Source organism: Octopus sinensis, linkage group LG7, assembly GCF_006345805.1.
Source record: "Octopus sinensis linkage group LG7, ASM634580v1, whole genome shotgun sequence".
In the NCBI taxonomy this organism is placed as follows: domain Eukaryota; kingdom Metazoa; phylum Mollusca; class Cephalopoda; order Octopoda; family Octopodidae; genus Octopus; species Octopus sinensis.
In genome coordinates, this window is record NC_043003.1 from 113,735,182 (window position 1) to 113,762,234 (window position 27,053).

At 35.0% G+C, this 27,053-nt stretch overlaps 1 protein-coding gene across 9 annotated transcripts in view; it reads right to left on the reverse strand.

Annotated features, from left to right (window-relative positions):
* The window catches only part of LOC115214302 (teneurin-m), a 517,371-nt gene that overhangs the window by 328,899 nt on the left and 161,419 nt on the right, over positions 1-27,053 (reverse strand). For all 9 annotated transcript variants that reach the window (XM_029783463.2, XM_029783461.2, XM_029783465.2 and 6 more), the window contains exon 2: positions 3,093-3,189. The gene's annotated coding sequence lies outside the window, so the exon portion shown is untranslated. The remainder of the gene's footprint in view (positions 1-3,092; positions 3,190-27,053) is intronic.

Below are 27,053 nucleotides of genomic sequence, written 5' to 3' on the forward strand. Positions count from 1 at the left end.
TTTGCCAGTTCATTCTATGTCATTTTTTCATACTTGCTTAAGTTCGAGGGAGACAATTACAGGCAGGATTTTACAGCAGCAGACTTTTCCCCAGTACCAGCCCTTATGTGTTTTGCAAGTGTTTTTTTTTTTTTATTTTTATTGAACAGGTCTTCAAAGGTGGAGAAAATCTCATCATAAAGTCAAAAAGGAATGTAAACATCATTCACTATTTTGCTGACATAGGATGTGGTGTAAATATCAACACACAAACAGCCACCCCCATATCTATACAAATGAAAGTGGCACTCAACACATTTGGCATGAGTTACACATATTTTTTAGCAACAGTTTAACTCTGCTTCATATGACATGAGCAAACCCATCTTATCAGATATTGGGACATATTTGATGAGATAAGTCTGTCCTGCACACCCACAAAACTAAATCATATGGAGCTGCATCAAACTGTTATTTGTGCTTATAAGCATGTGTGCGTATATATATATATATATATGTATGTATATATATTACGGAGATGTACTTGCATAGCAAGTGACCTGATCTGAGATCATGTGCTGGAACAACAGCAATTGCAACATGGAAGGTGTTTATAAGCCATTTTAAAACACAAAAACCGTTAGATTCACTTTAACATTTAAATTTAATTTGGCAAAATATTTTCGTCGCTTTGAGGCCGCGACCTGTTCAGTGATGCAGCATGGAATTCTGTCAGTGAAAAGGCCACTGCCTTAAAGTGACGAAAATATTTTGGCAAATTAAATTTAAATGTTGACGTGAATCTAACAGTTTTTGTGTGTTTCTTAAATGGCTTATAAACACCTTCCATGCTGCAATTATATGTGTGTGCATATATATACATATATACACACACACAAGCAGAACTGTGTGGTTCATAGGTTTCTTTCAAAACCATACACAGGAGGTTTTAGGTTCTTCCCTCTGTCTGCTGGAGTCTTCTACACTATCCATAGGTTGACCAATGCCTTGTGAATGAAATTTGGTAAACTGTGACTGGAAAAGACCTATTGTGTGAGCATGCGTGCATATGTCTTCCTTTTCCTGACATCTTCACACTAAATGGAAAGAAATGTCACTCTCACCCAATGTCATTTATTTACGCTCCTCCACAAAAGTATGTTGGCCACTGAGCTACTCATTATTCAAAGGATTAGGGGCAAATATAACCTTGCTTGGATGGTGTGGGAAGAGTTTTTCTGTATGACCTTAGAAAAACTTGCCTCAACAAAATTCCATCTTACCTATGGAAGCATAGAAAACTGATGAGGATGACAATATAGAACCATCTCACCACAGTTACCATCAATTAAATTCACTCACCAGGCATTGGTTGACCTGAAGTTTCATTAGAGGACACTTGCTCAGCTGCAGTGCAATGAAACTTAAAAATCCTTCACTCAAACAGACAAGTCTTCAATCTTGATTTTTTTCACACAATGACTTAACGAGTGTTATACTATTTTCTTAATTTGTAATACTTTTGCCAGAGCATATTTTTCTGAAATTTATTTTATTTTTTATTCGTGAAAAAAAAAGTTGTTAACAAACAGTCCCATGGTTTTTTGCTGACAATTCTTTTTTCCTGCTTTGTAGGGTTGGTAGTGCCCAATCTTTCTGCTGTTTTCATGGCTATCATAGTCATGGCTGATGCCGTTGTTTCATAGTTGGTACCCATGCTGGTGGCATGGGAAAAACACACTCTTGGAGTGGTTGGCATTAAGAAGAGCATCCAGCTGTAGAAACCATGCCAAATCAGACTGAAACCTGGTGCAGCTCCCTAGCTTTACAGTTTTTGATCAAACCGTCCAACCCATGCCAGCATAGAAAACAGGCAAATGATGATAAAATACTTATATCCTTTACTGTATTTATAGTCATACCTCAAGGATTTGTACCCAGTATAAAAGCAGGGCAGATAGTAGAAGTGTGTTTTGTGTGCCTGGGGCACTTTTACGAGCATTTGAATGTGTTCTTGTGAAAACACACAGGTGTACATATGTGTGTGAACATGAATGTGTGTAAGTTTTAAGTGTGTGTGTGCGCGTGTGTGTGCGTGTGCGTGTGCGTGTGCGTGTGGTGTGTGTGTGTGTGTCTGGTAGTGGAGGTATGTGTGAACATGAATATGTGTAAGTTTTAAGTGTGTGTGTGTGTGGTGTGTGTGTGTGTCTAGTAGTGGAGATATGTGTAAACATGTATATGTGTAAGTTTTAAGCATGTGTGTGTATGTGTGTGTGTGTGTGTGGTAGTGGAGGTATGTGCGTGTTGGTAGAAAAGTATTTGAGTGCTACACGAGGAGTTACTTCTTAATGCTTTAATTTTTGTCATCTTGTCTATTCTTTCCTCAAAAGCACTTTTCTTCTCTTTTTTGCCCTTTCATTATCTTCATACACTTTCAACATTAAGGGATCTTTTTTTATTTTACCTAGAAATCCTTGCACACCTCATAAAAATTCTAATTTCAAGAAATTATTTATTAAACCATTTTGCACAACATTTTCCACTTAAATTTTCTGTTAAACATTAATAAAGCAGATATAGTTCAGATATATAATAAAGCAGATATAGTCCCTTAAACACTGCCCCCTGATTTCATATTTTCATTAAAAAAAAAAAAGCACTCAGTAAACTGTCAAATCTTAACATAGGATTTAAGTTATCTCAAAATCTGTTTAAAAATGATTTTGAATTGTTTTTCATATTTTTCAAAGTTTTTCAAGTAGAGTATAAGCACTGGCTGTCCTTGTTTCAGGCTCTACCACCACCAGAAAACTGTGTGACAAAGTAATGTTGGTAGGGCTTTCAATTTCCTTTACACACACACATACACACACACACACAAACAAACAAACAAACAAATGCAGAATGAGAGAGAGAGTGAGAAACAGGATTGTGATTTAAATTCGTTTGTCATGTTTACTGAAAATGTGAGGCCCCTTTGTTTTTATTTTGTCACTCCCGAAATGTAAGGGGAAAAAGTTATATTACACTACTCAAGAAATGGTGAACAATTTCATCTAGTAAGTATGTGGTCACCTGTGAGAAAATATAAAATATCTCCACAGGATACTTACCTAGGCACAGGGCATACGTTATGATGACCTCACGTCGTCTGGAAGTGTCTCATCTTGTGTTGGTAAAATGATCTGCTAGATAACCACAAGTGCAGATCTGAAACAGAAGGAAAAATACCATGAAACTCACACTGTAAATTACAGTGATAGAAATCGACTCATATATATTGCATAACATTTTCTTTTTAGATGCAATGCCACAAATGTAGAGCAAAGCAGAAAGGTATTTTAAAATGCTCACATGTTCAGTTAAAACAACCGTGGAAGTATAAAAAAACCAAAATCCCTTTTAAAGTGAACTGAAATGACAACATAGAATGTCTTATTGAGATGTTACATCTTGCTCTGGCTGCAAGGCACACACACACACACACACACACACACAATATATATATATATATATCATCATTATCGTTTAACGTCCGCTTTCCATGCTGGCATGGGTTGGACGGTTCAACTGTGGTCTGTGAAGCCAGAAGGCTGCATCAGGCCCAGTCTGATCTGGCAGTGTTTCTACGGCTGGATGCCCTTCCTAATGCCAACCACTCCGTGAGTGTAGTGGGTGCTTTTTACGTGCCACCGGCACGGGGGCCAGGAGAGGCTGGCAACGGCCACGAACGGATGGTGCTTTTTACGTGCCACTGGCACGGAGGCCAGTCGGGGCGGCGCTGGCAACGGCCATGATCGGATGGTTCGCTTACTTGTCACCGGCACTGGTATCACAGTTGCAATTTCCATTGATGTTGATCAACTTCGATTTTGGTTCTGCTTTCTGATATTTGGTTTGATTTTGATTTTGATATATATATATATATATATATATATATATATATGTACATATGTGTGTGTGTGTGTGTGTAACTTAAGCATAGATACTAATGACCAAGTGTTAGAACTTGATATACATTTGCTTCAGAATAAAGCGTTTTTCAAGTACAGAACAGAAAATGAAATTAGATGAATGACAAAGGAACAGAAAGTGATGCAAAGAACTTCATTAGTTTACAGCCGTGTTTGCTGTGAGGAGATGCAGGATACTCAAAGCTGAGTAGTGCTAGTGTATAACCTTATAGTTTCCTCAGAGCTTCAGAAATGAAGTTCATTGCATAATTTTATGTTCCTTTGCCATTTGTTTAATTTCATATATATACATATATGTTAGGAAGGGCATCCAGCCGTAGAAACACTGCCAAATCTGACTGGGCCTGATGAAGCCTTCCGGCTTCACAGACCCCAGTTAAACCGTCCAACCCATGCTAGCCTGGAAAACGGACGCTAAATGATGATGATGATATATATATATATATATGTACGTTGATTGATTGATATAGATGTGGAGACTTACATACAGGACTTTAAGCTTCTGTGTCAACAAACTGATGACCATTGCACATCTTCAGCTGTTCGAGTCCAGTGTGCATGGCACCATTGATTACAAAAATGAAAATATGGACATTGATGGCGAGCAGAAAAAAATCTACCCTCAGCATTAGATCATTCAAGGAAAACAACTTTTTCAAGCTTCATTGCAAGATCTTGGTAAAAAGAAATTCTTATTATGTATAGGCTAAAATAATGTAAAGATATGAATATAAAGCAGTAAATTAAAACAAAAAAATACATACAAACCCAGAGTAAATACACAAATAAATGAAAAAAAAAAATATACAACCTGGCTAAATTAGAGATAGGACTAGTATAGGACCACCTCATAAAGGAGATAATACAGATGTTAAAGACCAGAATAGACACCAACCTAAGCAAGTCAATTCCCTTGACATATATATATATATATTATATATATATATATATATATATATGTACATATGTGTGTGTGTGTGTGTGTAACTTAAGCATAGATACTAATGACCAAGTGTTAGAACTTGATATACATTTGCTTCAGAATAAAGCGTTTTTCAAGTACAGAACAGAAAATGAAATTAGATGAATGACAAAGGAACAGAAAGTGATGCAAAGAACTTCATTAGTTTACAGCTGTGTTTGCTGTGAGGAGATGCAGGATACTCAAAGCTGAGTAGTGCTAGTGTATAACCTTATAGTTTCCTCAGAGCTTCAGAAATGAAGTTCATTGCATAATTTTATGTTCCTTTGCCATTTGTTTAATTTCATATATATACATATATGTTAGGAAGGGCATCCAGCCGTAGAAACACTGCCAAATCTGACTGGGCCTGATGAAGCCTTCCGGCTTCACAGACCCCAGTTAAACCGTCCAACCCATGCTAGCCTGGAAAACGGACGCTAAATGATGATGATGATATATATATATATATATATGTACGTTGATTGATTGATATAGATGTGGAGACTTACATACAGGACTTTAAGCTTCTGTGTCAACAAACTGATGACCATTGCACATCTTCAGCTGTTCGAGTCCAGTGTGCATGGCACCATTGATTACAAAAATGAAAATATGGACATTGATGGCGAGCAGAAAAAAATCTACCCTCAGCATTAGATCATTCAAGGAAAACAACTTTTTCAAGCTTCATTGCAAGATCTTGGTAAAAAGAAATTCTTATTATGTATAGGCTAAAATAATGTAAAGATATGAATATAAAGCGGTAAATTAAAACAAAAAAATACATACAAACCCAGAGTAAATACACAAATAAATGAAAAAAAAAAATATACAACCTGGCTAAATTAGAGATAGGACTAGTATAGGACCACCTCATAAAGGAGATAATACAGATGTTAAAGACCAGAATAGACACCAACCTAAGCAAGTCAATTCCCTTGACATATATATATATATATATATATATATATATATATGTAAACGTTAAAAAAAACACAAACTGGGACAAGAACGTGAAACATTTTGAAGACGACAAAAAAACACACAGACGGGACTTTCGAAGCTCTCAGTCATCAGTCAAGAACCAGATCATCTTCGCAATTTCGGCTGATTAATCTTGAGATTGCTCCAATCTGGGCAGCCCGCCAAGGGAAATCTAAGCCAGTCGCATTAGATTCACATATATATATACACACACATATATATACACATATATACATACACATACATACATACATAAATACAATAAGTTTTCACTATGTATTGACTATATAAAATAGTCTAATATTAGGGCATTTAAACTGCCGATGGAAAAAATGGGCCCTAGTTCATGTGGAAAATGAACCCACACCACTTATTTTCACAAATAGGCTTGCTGGCTGATTGCACCAAAATACTCATCCACTTCCTCCATTGAATATGATTTCATAGTGGTAAGTGTGTAAACATATGTGCTTTGTGTGTAAATTAACAGAGTGGGATGAGTAAAAATCTTGTAAATATATTTATAAGTTTCCACCTTATATTGGCTGTAGAAAATAGTCTAAAATTTAGGCATAGAAGGCCCTAATGGCGAAAGAAAATTGGCATTAATATGCATGAAAAAGTAACCCATTTCTTCTGCCAGGGATTTAGATACCCTAATATTATTAACCTATTTTCTATAGTAAGTATATGTCACGAAAACTTATTACATTTACAAAATATTAGACTCAATACCATTTCTTAATTTACACAGAATGAATGAATAAATAAATAAATAAATAAATAAATGTATGTATGTATGTATGTATGTATGTATGTATGTATGTATGTATGTATGTATGTATGTATGTGTGTGTGTGTATTTATATATGTATGTATGCATGCATGTATGTATGTGTGTGTGTGTGTGTGTGTGTGTGTGTGTGTGTGTGTGTGTGTGTATGTATGTATGTATGCATGCATGCATGAATGAATGAATGTATGTATGTGTAGATATACATATATATATGTATTGTTGCTATTACAAAAAGTGTCATAAGTCTAAACTGTTGCTTTTTCAGAAAGCAAAAAAATAGTTTTTACCATTTTGTAGCAAAACCATTGTACTACACTTTGACAATTTTTGATATCTTGGCATCTAAAGCAGCTGGAGATATGATAGTTTGGCCAAAAGAACCAGTTATTGCAAGCAAAACTAAATATTGAAAAAAAAACGCATTTGGCCAAATTTGGACATACGACAGTTTAACATAACTATATATATATATAGTCAATAATAATAAGGGTAAAATTAATTAATTAATTAATTAGTAATTAATAATTTTACCAAGCAGTGCTCAGTATGTAAAAGGACCATTTACGGTAAATTTAAACATTATTTTATATAATTAGGGTTCAGCAAAAATTTGGTGTGTGGTAAAGCAATTTTTGCTGAACCCTAATTATATAAAATAATGTTATATATATATATATATATATATATATATATATATAAGCACTTGGTTGTAGATGTGTGTGTGTGTGTATGGTATATCTCACTTTCTTCCCACATGACACTTAAATTTATTGTCATATTTTCTTTTATCTTATTTTTGCTTTTTTTAAAACAAATTTTAATAGAATTAAAAATCGACCAGGAGCTGCAATAGAATACAATTGCTGAAGGTCCCATACGGTGGAGAAGCAAACATTCTACATAGCCATACCTATACACACACTCACATGCATGACATACAGACACACAAATCGCTATGTGCTGTGCTACAAAATTCTGTCGCTTCATCATAAGGATACTATTCTTGCTATTAACAATTTATAATAAATTTAGTTAGAATATACAAAATGTGGTAAATTTATATAGGAAATATATCACTCAAAAATTTTAACTAACTACAGAACCTACAGTTACGTATGACCTCTGCCATTTGTTGGGAATAAGAGAGGAAATGTAAAAACATTGATGAAAGAAGTCACATATTTACAACATACACTCAAACTTGGTGTGCGCGTGCCTGCATGCATGTGTGTGTATGTGTACATATATATCTGTGCCTGAGTGTGTGTGTTCTTGGTTCACTAAGTGATCAATTGGGTAAGCCGATATATAAAGATAAAATATTATTGCATTATAACTGAAAGGTTCATAATTTACAGTCAACTGAGTTTCACATGTTTGATCATTCAGCTGATAATCCAAGCTGATAATCTGTTTTCTCTTGACATGTCTTTTATTTGAATGTCTTTTGAAACATTACGTGACAGTAATCAAGAAAATGCATAGTTTTTTTTTAGAAAAATTGCACAGGTGATGTTGAAGAAAAGGTGTTTTGAGTTCACATTTTTCGTTTCATTTAAAATTCTCATGGGAATACACAAAACATTGAAAACCTCTTACAAAAGGGTCACTCTACGAACTGTCCTCATGAAATTTGTGTAATATTTTAAAAACAATATTTTGAAAATACTGTGACCTATATTTTTTTATTCCCCAAAGCTGAGGGAAATTCAAAGAGGCTTTATTTACACAAAAGAGACTTAGCTCTGTGCAACACGATACTAATAATTCAGTTCTTTTTGTTCAAATTAGTGTGTGTGTGTGTGTGTGTGTGTGTGGTGTGTGTGTGTGTGCATGCCTCTGTGTGTGTGTAGTTCACTTGTTTCCTCATTAAACAGAAGCTGGTATGTCAAAATTTACGCTTCTTATCCAAGTGTTGTCATCCGCTTCCTATGAATCTGCTTTTTAGTTTATGTTCTGTTTTGTTTTCTTCTTTTGGCTTCCTTCATGCCAGAAAATATAGAAGCTATTGCAAGCTGAAAGATGCCAACTGTCAGATGTGATTTTACAGATGAACATGACAATGTTAATATAAAGCTACACATTCTAGAGAAGAGATAAAGTTGATTAAATCATGCACAATACTTGACTGTTACTCATTTTATTAACCTCAAAAACTTGAATGCCAAAGTTAGTGTCCATAGGATTTCAATTGACAATGATGGCTATGATGGGTGTGTGTGCACATGCGTGTATGCGTGCGTGGGTGTGAGCGTAGGAGTGTGTGTGTGAGTGTAAATAGTAAACATATACTGAACTTCACAGAACACATGCCAATTAACTTAAAAAGAAGGTATTTCTCCTTGGAAGTGCCTCAAAATTCATTTAAATGGAGTGATAACAACCATAGTGTTATTGTAAGTAAAAGTTTATGGAGAAAAAATACAGACACAGAGGGATGATGATGATGATTTCTAAGAACTGCTAATCTCGCAACAGATATTAAAGATTGGTAAACAATGTCAATTAGATAACAACAGCACTACTAATTATTTCATTTCAATTTCTTCTATTGAACCCGTCTTAGTTTACTTAATTATTCTTACTTTTTTCCTTTTAGCTCTGTGTCTAATAATCCAGACATCAATAGACCCATCGGTCTATCTTGCAATCAATTCATACAGATTCATTGACGTGACATTGCAAAAATGGTATAAGACTTTACAATACATTTATTGAGTATTCCACCTCCTGAGTTCAAATCTCAACTAAGACAAACAGAACTTTTCATCTATCGAAGGTTCAAATTTATAAAAAAAACCCAGAGAAAATTGAATCGGTTTTACATCAGATGTCGAGCACTTAACTACAATATAGCCATTTTGGAATAGCAATATGGCATTTAAACAATATATACAGATGGTTCTAAGTACTGCAAGGCCCTCAACTATTTTTAACAGCAGCGAGCTAACAGAATCATTACCACACTAGGCAAAATGCAACTTAACAGTATTTCATCCATCTTTATGTTATGAGTTCAAACTCCACCAATGTCAGATTTGCCCTTCATCCTTTCAAGGTCAATAAAATGAGTAACAGTTGAGCACCCCACCACCCCACCAAAAACTTTCAGGCCTTGTGCTTATAGAAGAAAGGAATTATTTCAAACGGCTCATTATTTCAGCAGTAATAATAATAACCCCAATGACCAAGCTTATTGATAGAGGAAAGTGATAGAAACAGTTGAAAGCCGGCCTAAATATTTCATGGCATTCTGTTATTTTCTTTAACATTTACATCTTGACTTCGACTTTAAATCTTTTAGGGTTCAATAAATAGGGACCACTTATACAAATTTCTGGTCAATGTCATCCGGCTAAGCTTGGTAAAAATAGAGCACATCTCAATATTAGTTTGGTATCATCAACTGTCCATCACATCCTCTAAAAATTTATACCAATGTGGTTGTCTTGCAAATCATTATTATTATTACTATTAATTACAAAAGCAGTGAACTGGCAAAATTATTTGATTGTCAGGAAAAATGCCATGTAGTATTCCTTCTGAGTTATGTTCTGCATTCAAATCCTGCTGGGGTCAGCTTTGCCTTTCATCTCTCCAGGGTTGAAGAAATAAAGTATCAATCAAGTATTTGGATTGATGGCATCAACCAATACTCCACCCTTCTTGAAAGTGCAAGCCAGTGCCGAAATCTGAAACCATCATTACTAATCTCTATATATATAAACAGCAAAATGTTTGTGTGTGTGTGTGTGTATCCTTTATACAAATCCACAATTTTTCAGTTAGAGGGCTCGCACTTTCTATGATCATTCAAAACCGTCCAAGGGTGGTCGTGCATATCTTTACATTTCCCCATTCACCCAGCCAAGCCATTAAAAAAAAATCAATAGAAGTGACTTTTTGTGAATTTACTGTCCAAAACCCAGCCAAAATGCTCGAAACTTGATACGCCAATTGAATGCCAGCTAGCTGTATGTGATTGGTCGGAGATTTGGACAGTACTCACATGTATGTGCACACGCACGCAGCTGTATATGCATGCACTAGCACTATGACCCAGCATTGCCAGGTCATAGTGCTAGTTATACTCTAATATTAGAAATAATTACTGATTAATTGAAATAATTTAAGTAATTAAGCTACTTTTAACCAAGTTATAAACACTTGTCTTCTTTAAAACCAGAAGACAATAATTTAGAGATTTCATGCCTTTCCAAGACAGTGAGCAATCAACTAAATTCAAATAAGACATTTAATAAGGAGTAACACACATAAATACATATATTGACCATTTGAGCTCACTGGGCCATATTCTTGGCAAATAATTTAGTTTATCCCTTCCAGGGCTTTTCTTAGCTACATTCGGGGTATGCCAGTTAAAAAGAACTTTGATTCTACCAGACGTGTGTGTATGTGTGTCTGCATGCATGCGTGTGTGTGTGTAAGTGCATGTGTATATGAGGATCTATGCATGTGGGTGGCTGTGTGAGACTAAAAATAGAATTTAGATTTTGGTACGCAGAACATAGAAACCTGTATATATATATATATATATATATATATATATATATGCACTTATGCAAATTATTTCGGAAGGAAATAGATTTAAAAAAAGTATGAATAATAATTGTCTCCATGTAAATAGTTGTCAGAGGTGATGCAGGATGCCAGCACAAGCAGGCTGTCCTGCTTCTTTTTGTGTTTATCATTATAAAACAATAAAAGTCAGCTGAACTTTGTCACTCACTGACTACAAATAAGGTAAGCAAGGTTATTTATAGTCCACAGAGACAGCGAGTCTGGGAATTTTGTTTCTGCTGAATATAAAAAAACACTTATGACCTTCTGTAATTGTTGTTTGTGACCAGTACAAAACAATAACATGCAACACTCACACATACAGATTCTTCTGTACTTGGATTGGGAAATCAGGATCAAAATTTAGGGAGTGACTCACAAAACTTTTACTGCCATGTATTTTCTTTCATAATTAATGGCTTCTTAATTACACCATCTAGGGCTGGGGCGATGCTTCATGCACCACCACACTCAACAGTTTTACTTGTTCACATCAACACTGTTGCTTCTTATAATAATTTTTATCAATAGTAATTCTCTCTCTCTCACACTTTCTTCTAAACTGTGTGTGTATCTGTGTGAAAACGTAGAACCATTCACAAACAGATATATACATAATACATTAATATATAATAATAATAATATATATATATATATATTTGATTTTGATTTTGATTTTTCCAGTTTCAGCTAATGAGCTGTGGCCATGCTGGGGCACCGCCATTTAAATATATATATATATATATATAGGCGCAGGAGTGGCTGTGTGGTAAGTAGCTTGCTAACCAACCACATGGTTCCAGGTTCAGTCCCACTGCGTGGCATCTTGGGCAAGTGTCTTCTGCTATAGCCCTGGGCCGACCAATGCTTTGTGAGTAGATTTGGTAGATGGAAACTGAAAGAAGCCTGTCGTATATATGCATGTATGTATATATATATATATGTTTGTGTGTTTGTGATTGTCCCCCTAGCATTGCTTGACAACCGATGCTGGTGTGTTTACGTCCCCGTCACTTAGCAGTTCGGCAAAAGTGACCGATAGAATAAGTACCGGGCTTACAAAGAATAAGTCCCAGGGTCGATTTGCTCGACTAAAGACGGTGCTCCAGCATGGCCGCAGTCAAATGACTGAAACAAGTAAAAGAGTAAAGAGTAAAAAGAGTATATACAGATATATACAGAGAGAGAGAGAGTAAGAGAATATGGAATCCTTCATGCAACTACACAACACAGTGTATACAGACACAGAGATCGACAATTGCCTGCACCTAACCACAAATATACTCAAGTATTTATGAACAGTTCTATGGAACTGTGTGAAGGCCACAATGGAAATACAAACACATTAAGTTGCTTAGCAATATATAACACAGGATGTTACGTAAATGTGCACCAATACAAATATGGATCCCAGGGCTTCACTATAAACTAGTCTACTCTCAGCTATTATTTTTGCAAACAGTAACAACAACAGCAAAGAACATCAACTACAACAGCAGCATTATAATGAACAAAAGTAGCAGCAATTACAGACATCAGCACATGCAGCTTGAATAATATCACTGCAAGGAGTTGCGTAAAGTGAATTGCTATAAAGGATGGCAAAAATAAATTGCACTTCCGGATTTACAGCTGTCCATTACAGTTTAATTGTGCAGTAGTTAAAGGAATGGGGCTGGTTGGAAGCTATCGTCTTTGCCAGGGAATAAAAATAATTGGTTTAATACATGAATGGGGACAGAACAGGAAGAAAGGGAAAATTTTTCTGCATGCTATTGTTGTTGTGTAGAAAACTTTGATCGAATCAAGTTTATTATCACGTGAAGGCAAGTTGATCAAATGCATTTGGCATGATTTATTAATATGAGATGAACTGACAGAGAAATATGCATAGATGCAAACAGATGGACAGAGACAGATACACACACACACACATACACACATACACACATACACACACACACACTCACATACACACATACATACAAGGCATTGGCTAGGATGGACTGTAGAAGACCACCACTGTGAATTCGTGTCATCTTTAAATGACAGATTTATTATAGTGCTTCACAAAAACAAAACAAAAATATGAAACAAAAAAAGCAGGTACGTTGTTTTGTTTTTTGCTTTTCAAAGAAAATAATATAAGTTGAAAAACTTTTCAATTCTAAGTGTTTCTCTATGAAAAAAATTATCTGAAAAGAAGCTGCAGCAACAGCAGCAGCAATGACAGCAATGACAACAAGAATAGTATGGCCTTGATGCAATGGATGCTACATAATAAAATATGCAGAACATTTCTTGTTCTCATACAGTAATGTGTATTTGCATGAATGAGTCCAAGTCTATGCATGTATGATACATATGCAAATATATAAATGTGTGTGTGTGTGTGCATGTAGTTGCACAGGTGTAGGTGCAGGAAAGCCTGGGTTGCGTTAAGGGACTTCTACCACAGCCCCAGGATGACTAACGTTTTATGAATGAATTTGACTGATGGAAACTGTGCAGAAGCCTGTTGTGTATGCGCAAGCATGTGCACATTTACATATATCATGCGATCACGTGATTGACCAGTCTGTCAAATGTTGCTATGCAACACTGATCACAGTGCACCTTGCTTCATTTTAGCCTTGAATGATGCAACCCTGCTGACCAGGCAGTAAGTAGGCTAACATTCATGAAACTGGACGGTTACTCCATCGCTGACTGACCTCATTTACAGCCGAGTGAGCTGGAGCAACGTAAAATGAAAGGTTTTGGTCAAGAACCAAATGTGCAGCCTGTTGTGTGTGTGTGTGTATGTATATATATATATATATATAGTGGAGGCGCAATGGCCCAGTGGTTAGGGCAGCGGACTCACGGTTGTAGGATCGCGGTTTCGATTTCCAGACCAGGCGTTGTGAGTGTTTATTGAGCAAGAACACCTAAAGCTCCACGAGGCTCCGGTAGGGGGTGGTGGCGATCCCTGCTGTACTCTTTCGCCACAACTTTCTCTCACTCTTTCTTCTGTCAGCCTGCTCGCTTAGCCAGCGGGGTGGCGTCATTTGAAGGCTAAACAATGCGAAGCGCATTGTGACCAGCGATGTGTAGCAACATCTGATAGCCTGGTCGGTCATGGTGATATATATATATATATATATATAATCATCATCATCAGAGACTGTTATATATATACAAAAGTATATACTGTTTATAGGCAGCCTTCAACTTTTTCTACCCAAACAGGTTTTTAAGCCAATATCAATTTATGTGCTATTATTTATAACTTTATCTCAGGTGGAGAAGAGCTGACAGATTCATCTGCTCACTAAACAAAATACTTAATGGCTTTTCATCTTTTTTTATGCTAATAGTTCGATTGTTGCCAAGATTGTTATTGACTTTCATCCTTTAGGGATCAATGAAATAAATTCTGCCCCTCCACCAAACTTGGGTTATGCCTATAGCAGAACAATTATTTAAAGCTCTATCTACTTTTGAGTTCTACAGTCAAAAACTAATATATACACATATAACAATAATACTAATAATATATATATACATATATTTACTTTATAGTATTATTATTTAATAAGAATAATATATTTATGTATATATATATATATATACACACACATACATAAAGATATTATTCTTATTAAATAATAATAATATAAAGTGGCCAGCAAACATGTAAGCCAAAAATTAATAAATCTATAATTCTAAGTGAGGGTACCAGATAGTACCAGTATTGCTAAATCAGAGTCAAAAAATACTGAAATAAGCCACAATATCACTGTAAATTTAAGAGGCTGACAAAAATCAATGAGTGAGTAAAAAGCCAGCCTACAATTGTGGGGGAATGACATAATGCTGGTACTATCTGGTACCCTTAATTACATTTTATATATATATATATATATACTCTATAATAAAAGAAGTGTCTCTGTCTCCCAACTCCATGAATCTATGCATTTGTTCAGGTAACGTGTATTTGAATTTGGAAGTTAAGGTAATGTACAGCACAGACATTTGATCCCTATAAAAAAATCGTTTGTGTCCGGTTTTTGAGCAAGAAATGGCAAAACCAGCTTTCTCAGACTACAAGAGATTACAGAAAGGTAAATGACTGGAAGACCAGAAATCACCATAACCACTATTCCAGTAAATAATAATAATAATAATAATAATGATAATAATAATAATTACGGAGATGTACTTGCATAGCAAGTGATTTGATCTGAGATGCAGCACAGATTTTTGTCAGCGAACAGGTTGCGGTCATATAGCGACAAAAATATTTTGACAAATTAAACTTAAATGTTGAAGTGAATCGAACGGCTTTTGTGTGTTTCTTAAATGGCTTACAAACACCTTCCACGCAGCAATAATAATAATGATAATAATCTAAGGAATAATCAACCTAGAACTGTAAACATATAGATTAATTAGGGAACATAAAACCAATAGACATTGATACATAACACAGAAAAACATTATGAAGATGAAGCAAAAGGAAACTAATAGAAAAACATATAACCACAGGAATCAGACTTTCAGTCAACTGAAAAAGTGACAATAAACTAATCTAGACCAAAATTTGTTAAATATTAACCTTAATTATAGAAAGTATATTCAGACATGTATCTCCACCTAAAATATATCAATAAAATATAGACTAAAACACCCGGATCTTTTTGGTTTGAACGGCAGTTTTTTCTAGCGGTGTCATATGAAATAGCCACCCATAATTATGACCCTAGAATCGATCTATTGCATTTCAATCTGTTTTAGGGTTAGGTTAGGGGTGGGAGGAAGGGTATTTTTTTTTTCTTCACAAATGGAAATAAACCCAATCTGTTTCTTAAACGAGGGACATATTCATATGGCACAGAATGCTTTTTACCTCAATAGACGTCACTGATTGGTTGAAATTGAAGAAAAAACAACCAATATCTTACAAACTATAGAATTTTCTCAATAAAGCCAAGAGATAAAGATGTTTTATAAACACATCTTACCAGTATACGAAGTTTAAAATTTTTTAGTTACCTAGAAATTATGTTAAAAACTGCCGTTCAAACCGAAAAGATCCAAACACCCAAATTGTAAAAAACTGACAAACTTGAAACACGAAAACATAATTAAAATAAATTAAGTGCAAATTAACAAAATAACATAACACTTTAACTATCATGCATCAATCACCTTTGATATTGGAATGAATCAGTGTAGATCTATAAGTATTAAATATAAAACACTAACTATAGAACCTATATTTCAATCAATATTTCCATAAAAAATATATTTGTAAGATATAAACTTGAGGAAAAAAACAAATCATAATACTCTTTTACTTGTTTCAGTCATGTGACTGGCCATGCAGGAGCACCGCCTTTAGTCAAGCAAATCGACCCCAGGACTTATTCTTTTACCGAACCGCTAAGTTACAGGGTGTAAACACACCAGCATCGGTTGTCAAACAATGTTGGCGGGGGCAAACACAAACACATACATACATATATATATACATATATATGACGGGCCTCTTTCATGTTTCCGTCTACCAAATCCACTCACAAGGCTTTGGTCGGCCTGAGACTATAGTAGAAGACACTTGCCCAAGGTGCCACACAGTGGGACTGAACCTGGAGCCATGTGGTTGGTAAGAAAGCTACTTACCACACAGACTAATGAAAATATTCATTAAATAAAAACAACATAGTACCCAGATGCTGTGTAAAGAGCTTTGTAAGCAAAGACTTTCTCCTTCCCTTAATCACTATTTATCATCCAAATAACCTTTTTAATCTGGGAACAGAAGTCCATAATTATTCTCTAATGAAAATAATGTTGACACAATATAATAATAATAATAATAATGATATATCACAAACTACTCACAACCAGTAAGACAATAACATTACATTCAGTACCAGTTAAAACTAATCATTCCATACATCTATATACTTAGTTATATATGGGGAGTTTACGAAAAAACAAAAGATGAAGACAGGTGGTGTACAAAACGAACAGATGTATTAGTATAATGCTCAGGAATAGAAAAAGTCTTTTATATTTTGAGCCTATGCTCTTCTACAGAAAGGGACACAGGAGAGAAACAAGGGGAGATAAAAAAGGAGAGAAAAAAAGTAGGAATTTCTCAAAAGTTTCTTCAAATTTAACTGTTTTCCTAAGAAAACTGTTAAAACACTTCACCAACATTTGTTCATATATGCATCCAGTGTTAATTTTTTTGATGTGTGTTAACAAGTTGAATTTTGACATAATACTGCATGGCAATTAACATATAAAACAAAATCCAGGAATAATAAACTTAACGATCAGAATTGGACTGTGACAAACAAAACAAGAGACTGTTGAGGCACTAATGTTAACAATCGATAAATCTTTTACAGATATGTCTTCACAAATAAATGAATAAACAAGAAACAACACAAGCAGCAAATATATTCAGTTCAGTTCTTGATAATGAGGCAGTGAAGCCCTAGAAAATGTTGGTTATTGATTTTGGAATTCTGCTGTTATAAAAACCAACTGTAAAAAGCTAATATGAAAATTTCAAAAATATGGAATACACACAGATATGCACACACACACACACACCACACACACACACACACGCACACACACACACACATATATATTTTCTGTGTCCCTTTCTGTAGAAGAGCGTTGGCTCGAAACGTAAAAGACTTTTTCTATTCCTGAGCATTATACTAATACATCTGTTTGTTTTGTACACCACCTGCCTTCATCTTTTGTTTTTTTCGTAAACTCTCCCCATATATATATATATATAAAATGTGTACAGTGAACTTCCTATGAGCAGTAGAAGGTTCAATATTTTGGAGAGAGTCCTTTTTCTGGGGAAAAGTTGAAAGGAGAGCAATTACTGAGACACTGCAGAATTTTACAGCCTCTGAGTTTGCAAAATGGGTGCAACCGATAAGGAATGCAGTGCCACGTGAACTTCATATGTGGAACATGAAGTTGTAGGATGAACATGTAAGAAGGAAGAAGATAAGAATAGTAGAATGAGGTGAAGCAAGCAAAGGTGTAAATGAGATGAAAGAAAAAAGATGAGGAGAAAGGAGAGCAGACAGACAAAAATTGATATCTCTCGGTGAAACGGTGCCAAGTTTGAATATGAAAAGTTGTTCCCTATATCTACTTGAGAATGCCAATCTGTGGTTTATGGTAATGCCGCACACTGCTAAATTGAGTGATGGAATGGCCTGTAGTGTTGAAGCGAGTGGTGACAAGTTGGCTTGGTGTATACTCTTTACTCTTTTACATGTTTCAGTCATTTGACTGCGGCCATTTGACTTATTCTTTGTAAGCCCAGTACTTATTCTATCGGTCTCTTTTGCTGAACCGCTAAGTGACGTAGATGTAACCACACCAGCATCGGTTGTCAAGCAATGCTAGGGGTACAAACACAGACACACAAACACATACATACATATACATATATATACATATATACGACAGGCTTCTTTCAGTTTCTGTCTACCAAATCCACTCACAAGGCTTTGGTCGGTCCGGGGCTATAGCAGAACACACTCGCCCAAGATGCCACGCAGTGGGACTGAACCCGGAACCATGTGGTTGGTTAGCAAGCTACTTACCACACAGCCACTCCTGTGTCTATTGTTGTAGTATGCTTCAAATATACTCTCAAAAGCAACTGACAAGGTATCAAATTGTTTCCTCAATGTAAAGGACACCACAAAGTTTGCATAAGGTGCACATTGCACCATATAAGGTGAGACAATGTGCAACAGAAACTCTGAGTAATATATAAGCACACACACACACATAGCAGTGTGATACCTTAAGTCAGTGCTTTTCAAACTTTTTGCTGGAGCGGAACCCCAAGGAAACATTCCACTGGCTTGAGGAACCCCTGTGCAATAATTTAATAATTTTATGCACACATATCTGCACAGGAAAATTAAAAATTACTGCCAATTTTAGCAGTTTTGTAACTTCTTGCGGAACCCCTGGACTGTACTGGCGGAACCCTGGTTGAAAACCACTGCCTTAGGTAGTGTTTTCTCACATAGCACCTGGCAGATCAAAGTGTTGTGAGTAAATTTCACTGATGGAATCTGAATGAAGGCTGTTGTATATATATATCATTATCATCATCTTTTACACACACACACACATATGTATATGTTGTATGTATCTATGTGCTTGTCCCACACCACCACTACCTGACAAGTGCTGTTGGTAAGCTGGCATCCCTGTGACTTAGTGGTTTGGCAAATGAGAGACCAATACAATAAGTACCAAACTTGAGAGAAAACAGGTACTGGGGTTAACATTTTTGATTAACAAACTTCAAAGTGATGCCCCAGCATGGCCATAGTCCAATGACTGTACCAAGTAAAAGATAACCATATATATATATATATATATATATATATATATATATATATATATATATAAAAGCATATATATTTTAGTGGGTAGACTGGTTTATATACATATAGTGATTTTGAATTGTTTTAAATGTGAATATGGAGATCTTCTATACACTATTTCCTATATAGGGTGTGTGTGTGTGTGCACACATTCACGCATGCATGTGTGTGTGTAACACATGCCAGCATGGAAGACAGAGATTAAATGATTGATTTATAAATATATATATATATATATATATGTATATATATAAATCACCTCCAAGACACATCCATCTTTGTGAAGAATCATTGAAGCAACAGCGTTCACCTTGTTTGGATATATGTTCTGTTTATATCACAAAAAGCCTCTGAAGAGATTTTATTTCAGACAATTCCACAACTTCATGACTCTCACAATGAGTGTACATTTATTATGATACAGAGAGAGTCATTTTGAGATACTGCAGTTTCAATTGCATACAATGAATTTTCCTGTTGCATGGCAAGCTTCTGCAATACCAGCCCAAATTTTATTCACTGTTGCCTGTATAGAGAAGCCTGGACCTTGGTTAAGCAGCATGACAATTGAGTGCAGGGCATTGACAAACCTCACAAATGCAAAACACATCTGTTCTTCTCACAAGTCACTACAATAACATGTTCTTTATGCTCCCATACACTTTGTGTTTTTAATACAAGTCAGTGAAGCAATTTTATCTCAGATAATTCCACAGTTTTATACATTTAAATGGTGTGTATGCATTTAGTGTGATACACATATGGCTATATATATATATGTATATATAGTTAATCCAAACATGAAAGCACAAAGAGAAAACACAACAATGCGAGGACGTGGAACTAGTATAGTGTTATTGGACACTCAGGAAAGGAAAGAAAGAAGGAGGACTTAACGTTTCGAGCAGAGCTCTTTGTCAGAAACATAGGCAAAGGAAAGATCCAAGGAAGAGAAGAAGGAGGAAAAAAATTGCTAACGGTACACACGTGGTCACGTTTTGAATTATATATATACATATTGATTACTGTTGCATCCAACCAATTAATTCAATACAATTATATATGTAGGCATGTATGTATATATAAATAACTAATCTACGTATTATTCAGCTACATTTCTCTCATAAAATGAGGTATTACCTCCTCCACTTCAATAATTCTATTTTTAAATATAACCAATCAATATATAACAGATTTACGTTGTCAAAAAATTAGTAGTAACCTACCCTGCTTTTAATTATAATAATCAGTGATTACCTACCCAAAATTTGTTTATTTATTTATAAAATATCTTATCTCCTACCAGCACTGAATAACAACAACCAATTTTAGCAGTATGAAATTATAACATCATTGCTAATTGCTCAATCATAAATAGCTCACACAAGTGAAACTGGTTGGTTATATAAACATTTTGTTTCATATATAGATTTTCAGCATAAAAATTTCAGTACATTTTCTCCTTTACTTTTACTATATCACATGTGTATATGAATGCATATTTTTAATTCCCTAAATATCCATGTAGCACTGAAGGTATCTTTATATATAGATACATACAAATATAAAGACATTATATATCTCTAGATAGAGATATTTATATGCATGATTGTATGGAATACTTAACTCTATTTCTGTATGAGGTTATAGACTTATTTATATGTAACTTGTAACAAAGTTAGCATGGTAATAGTATTGGATTGTTTGCTGAAAATTAAGGAAAACCTGCAGTTTTATACATCCTTGATGTTCACTTATACATACATCAACACTTGTAAACACAAATTACAGATTACATATGCTTCCAAATTTGAAACTTTGAGTGTCTATTATATCTGTTGACATAAATATATGCCTTCTTATTTTTGCACACATCCTTATATTTGTTTGCACAAAACTTGGCTCTAAATCTTTATTTAAACAAATCAGTTTCCTTTCTTTACTCAATTAGATCTTACATTTCTATACACACCTGATACATTTACACTTTACACACACACACATATACCATATAAAACAGAATCCAAAAGACATACATATGTACATACGCATGCATATATGTATGTGTACACACACAAATACATGCAAACATTCACTCATCTACACTTCCAATGAAATTCACTCATATATTGTGTGTGTGTGTGTGTGCTAACATTTTTTCAATCATATCCATACAAAAGATCTCTCACATATGGGTCTATGTGTGTATGTGTGAGTAATCATATAGAAATATGCAGAAAATAACTGCATACCAACTATCCCATGTGTAAAGCAGCATTTAATATATTATATTACTATTTAAATGCAGCCTTATTTATGAAACACTTCACAATCATTTGTAGATATGAATATGCACATACAATACACATGATCGTAGACACCCAACAAATGCACATACTTTCAAACACATGCACTAGAATTAACTTGTGCCTTTAGATATAGTTCACATTTATATGCAAATATATTGTGCATGTTGGTGTGTGGCATGCATGTGTTTGTCTAATATGCATGTGGTTTGTCTACACTCACACAAATATAGACACATGCAGAAATTCTATAACCCCCGCCTGTCTCCTATTCTCTCTCTCTCTCTCTCTCTCTCTCTCTCATATAATCCATTTCAAAATAGATATTCTTCCTTCGAGCATCACTGAATGCAATTTCTAATTCCCAAGATTATGTAACAACAAAAAGGAAGAACTAACCAGTATAATAAATAAGTTAATTAACTAATTAATGTGAAACAGTAGCAGTAATAATAATGATTTCTTACATAGGCACAAAACCACTAATTCAGAAAGTAGACATGATAAAATTGATTAAATTGACTTTTTAGTATCTGATTGGTACTTTATATTAATAACATTAAAGCAGACCTTTGTAGGATTTGAACTCAGAAAGAGCCAGAAACGAAAAGTACAAAGTATCATGCCCTAAACTCTTAACAATTCTGCCAAATCCTGATTTCCTTATTATTGCTACAAGAGTCAGGGGTTATTTGAGGCACAGACTGACAAAAATGTGAAGACTTATATTAATATCAAAAGGAATGAAATGAAGTGAGTAATACATGCAGTTTCCAAACTCCCCTCAGAGAATTGAGTGTAACCACCTCTGGTCAATCCAACACCTCCACATACACAACATCCTCCTGAATACCAAGGATGTGTGCCCTCTCTTAAATATATTTTGTGGTAGACAGGTACACGCTAACGCTAGACCCATTTACTTTTTCATACTCACCACTCCCACTCAGCAAATTGATTAGGGAGGTAGTAATACCTCCCTCTTCACTTTCACCATCTGTTTCTTTATTACCCACAAGGGGCTAAACATAGAGGGGACAAACAAGGACAGACAAACGGATTAAGTCGATTACATCGACTCCAGTGTGTAACTGGTACTTATTTAATCGACCCCGAAAGAATAAAAGACAAAGTTGACCTCGGTGGAATTTGAACTCAGAACGTAATGGCAGACGAAATACTGCTAAGCATTTCGTCTGGCGTGCTAACGTTTCTGCCAGTTCGCCGCCTTCCTTCACCTTCACCATCCTCTTCAACTGGAATATGAAAAAGCTGGGTTACAAAAGAAAGCGTCTGTCATCAATCCTATCAGTCATATTTACCATTCAACCTCCTTTGTCTATGCACCACAACCTAACGAATGCAATAGGATGACCATCACAACTGACAGCCCAATCCATTCTACACTTAAACAATTGATGATAAAAAAAACTTCACCAGCCCCAGTCGTGTTGAGATTTCTGCAAGTCCCTTCTGCAAGTCCCTTAACTGAAACTTATCTGAAGCCGGTTGATTCCCTTTCACACTCAGACTTTCCACAAAAGCATCATAGCTCTTCTCCACTACTACACTCCTATAGAGAGCCAATGTGCAAGCATTGCTGAATAAATTGGCTCAATTGATACAGAATTCCTTTAGTATTATCTTGAATATTAGAATCCTTTTAGTAGTAACAATGATTTGGTAACATTATTTGTTGTGTCCTCTTTTTAAGGCACGGCAATTTGCAAGAAATTTATCTGTTATTTTTTCTAGCAGATTGAGTGAGCCCTTTGCCCAGCCATTTGCTTTGGTAACTCTAGTGTTGACAATTGAATTAGTGGTTGTGATATCGATGATGATAATCATGAAACAGAGAGGAGGATACTAATGATTTATTACCGTTTGGTAGTTGTAATGATGAGAAGTGGGGGACAATAGTTGGTTACACAAATGGTGATGATGATGAAATTATGACAGTGGTGATGACAGGTGATATTGATGATGTCAACAGGATGATGATGCTGGTTGTGATCGTGATGATGACAATGATGGTTTAAAATAGTTTCCACCCAGCTAGGCCCAGCTTTACCAAAGCTGTCTGTTCAAAACACACAATATGCTTGGAGGATTAGAGAAATTGAGTCCAACCAAGGTTATATCATCAGACACAGAATGTTAAGTACCTTACATTCTTTCTTTCTTCTTTATTTTTCTGTTTTCTTGTTTGTTCCCACATCTCTCTCTTTTTTTTTTTACTGTTTTTGACTGGCTTAACTTCCTTCCTTAATTTTTTTAATGCACTTTTCTTTTTAATTTTTCTATCCAGCTTTACAATTTGTGTGCTTAAAGAGTGTCAAAAGTTTTCATCATGGGCATCATTAAAATACCAAAAATCCCCATCACTATCGCAAATAATAATAAAAGTAGTAGTAGTAGTTGTTGTAGTAGTTGTTGTAGTAGTAGTGAGCATAGTGGTAATAGTTATTACAGCAGCAGCTCTTGTCCTTAAGAGCTGAATTAAGAGAGACAAAGTTTAAGATAATTCCAAGACTTGTTCAGTCTCGGAAATTAATACATTACAGAAATCTTAACTGACAGGTAGAAAGAAAAAGGATGGGAGAGAGAGAGAGAGAGGGACTGGTAGGCAAAAAAGATTATGGGGGAGATCAGATAAAATATAAAAATCAACACACTGGAAATGGTAGTGTGGTAGAATGGCATTGAAAAATAATTTGTATTTAGTTAGGTACATTTATATTGTGAGTTCAAATTCTTTTCAGGAGCAATTTTTACGTCATTTTTATAGATAATAATAAAAATAAGGTACTAATTAAGTACTGCAGTTGATTTAATCAGCTATTCCTATGTTTATGGACCCAAGTAAACAAAAAAAAACAACAAAAAACAAGCATCATTTTTAATGTAGACAAGGTTATGATTAGGGGAGGTGGAGAGGCCTGATGATGATAATTAATTTATCAATTATTATTATTCTAATGCTAATTGAATAAGCAGGAGTGTTTTCTTGAGGTTTGGTGACAAGTCCCTATTATTATTATTATTATTATTGTGAGCTGGCTGAATCATTAGCATACCCAACAAAATGCTTAGTGGCATTTTGTCTGTCATTGCTTTCTGAGTTCAAATTCTGCCGAGGTTGACTTTACCTTTCATCCTTTCAGGGCCAATAATATAGGTACAAGTTGTACACTAGGGTCAATATAACTGACTAATCCCTTCCCCCAAAGTTTCAGGCCTTGTGCCTATAGTAGAAAAGATGATGATTATTATTATTATTATTATTATTATTATTAAGTTGGCAAGCCGGCTGAATTGTTAGCTCATGGGACAAATACTTAACAGCATTTTTCCTGTCTTTATGTTCTGAGTTCAAATTCAACCCCCCACCCCCACCCTGAGGTCAACTTTGCTTTCCATCTTTTTATAATCAATAAAGTAAATATCAGTTGCACACTGGGTCAGTGTGATCAACTACCCCACCACCTAGCCCCAAATTTCGGGCCTTGTGCATATAGTAGAGAAGATTACTATTATTATTATTAGTAGTAGTAGTAGTTGTTGTAGCAGCAGGTAGTGTTGTTGTTGTTGGTGGTGGTGGTGGTGCTGATACCCAGATGCAAACCATAGTCAGCACATAATTGGTTTTAAGCGAGATATTTTAATCTCCATCAGATAAAATGATTAAAGTAACATAAAAGGGGTGGGGATTTTTAAGAAGCTAACATGTTTTAAAAAGAGTAAAATTTGCTTTTGTGTGTGTTTTAATTTCATATTTATAAAAGAGAAAAGGGATTAAATATTACAATGACAACGAGATTTTTAACAGCCATCATTTCATATTAAAAACATAGCTTTTTCAGGCATAACTAAAATGGAAGAATAAGCCACACAATCTTCACCTAAATCTTAACAAAGATGTCACTCTTCAAATGCCAAGATAATTCATACTTGGAAAAGTATAGGCTTCAAGCATCTTAACAGAAGAAGAAAAATTAAGTGGTTTTGCTTGTACCAGAGTAAGGGGTTTGTAAATAAAACATTTTAAGATCTTTTACTGTTGCTGCTGCTCTGATTAACATTAGAAACAAGAGTGGTTAAGCTGTGGAGACGATGGATTGTGGAACTATACATCGATATGCACACACATTTGTATACGCAAATACATTTACACACACACACACATGCATATACTCATACAAATACACACAAATAAATATATACATGTACACATACACACACACAAACAACACAATACGTGTGTATATATGTATGCGCATGTGGGTGTGTGTGTGTAAATATATATGTACATACATGTGTGTGTTTGTGTACACACTAACACACACACACACACACACAATGTGTGAGGTGTAGTTGAAGACATGTCCAATAGTTTAATAAAACAACTTTAATCTATCAAAAGCCAAAATGCATTTTAATAAAATTTTGCACACATGTTCTCAATAAGATTTCTCATAAGAGTATTCTATGACTCTGCCTTCAGCTTTAATGGCTTCTTCAATGTGGGACCAGGATCATTGACATACTTGCACTAAATGGTCCTTATCTATTTTGGATAATTGCAGCCTTCAGTTATAGTATTGTGAGAATGTTGATTAGTTTCCCTCTCTTTCAACAATGCTCCACATGTAGAAGTCCTTGGAATTTATATCTGATGAGCTTGAAGGCAACAGGTGTTTGCATGATCCTTAAGAATTGTCTGGCATCCATTAATGGAACTACATTGTAAGGAGTTGTAGAATCCTATTGAAAGATATATGGCTCTCCATGTTACATCCATCCAGAGCTTTACATCTCTCTTCAGCACTGCAATGTGTCCAATAACATTAATTCTAAGACCCTGTAGAAAGATGTAACCTAGCATGACATGGCCTTTGTTATTTACCATTCCTAAAACCAGAAAAGTTGCTTGAAATTTTGTGTTCCTCACTCTGGAGATGTCAGAAGGGTAACGATCCATCATTTCTGCTGTTAGAATTTTGGTCTTGATTGGAGTTTTTCTCATCACAG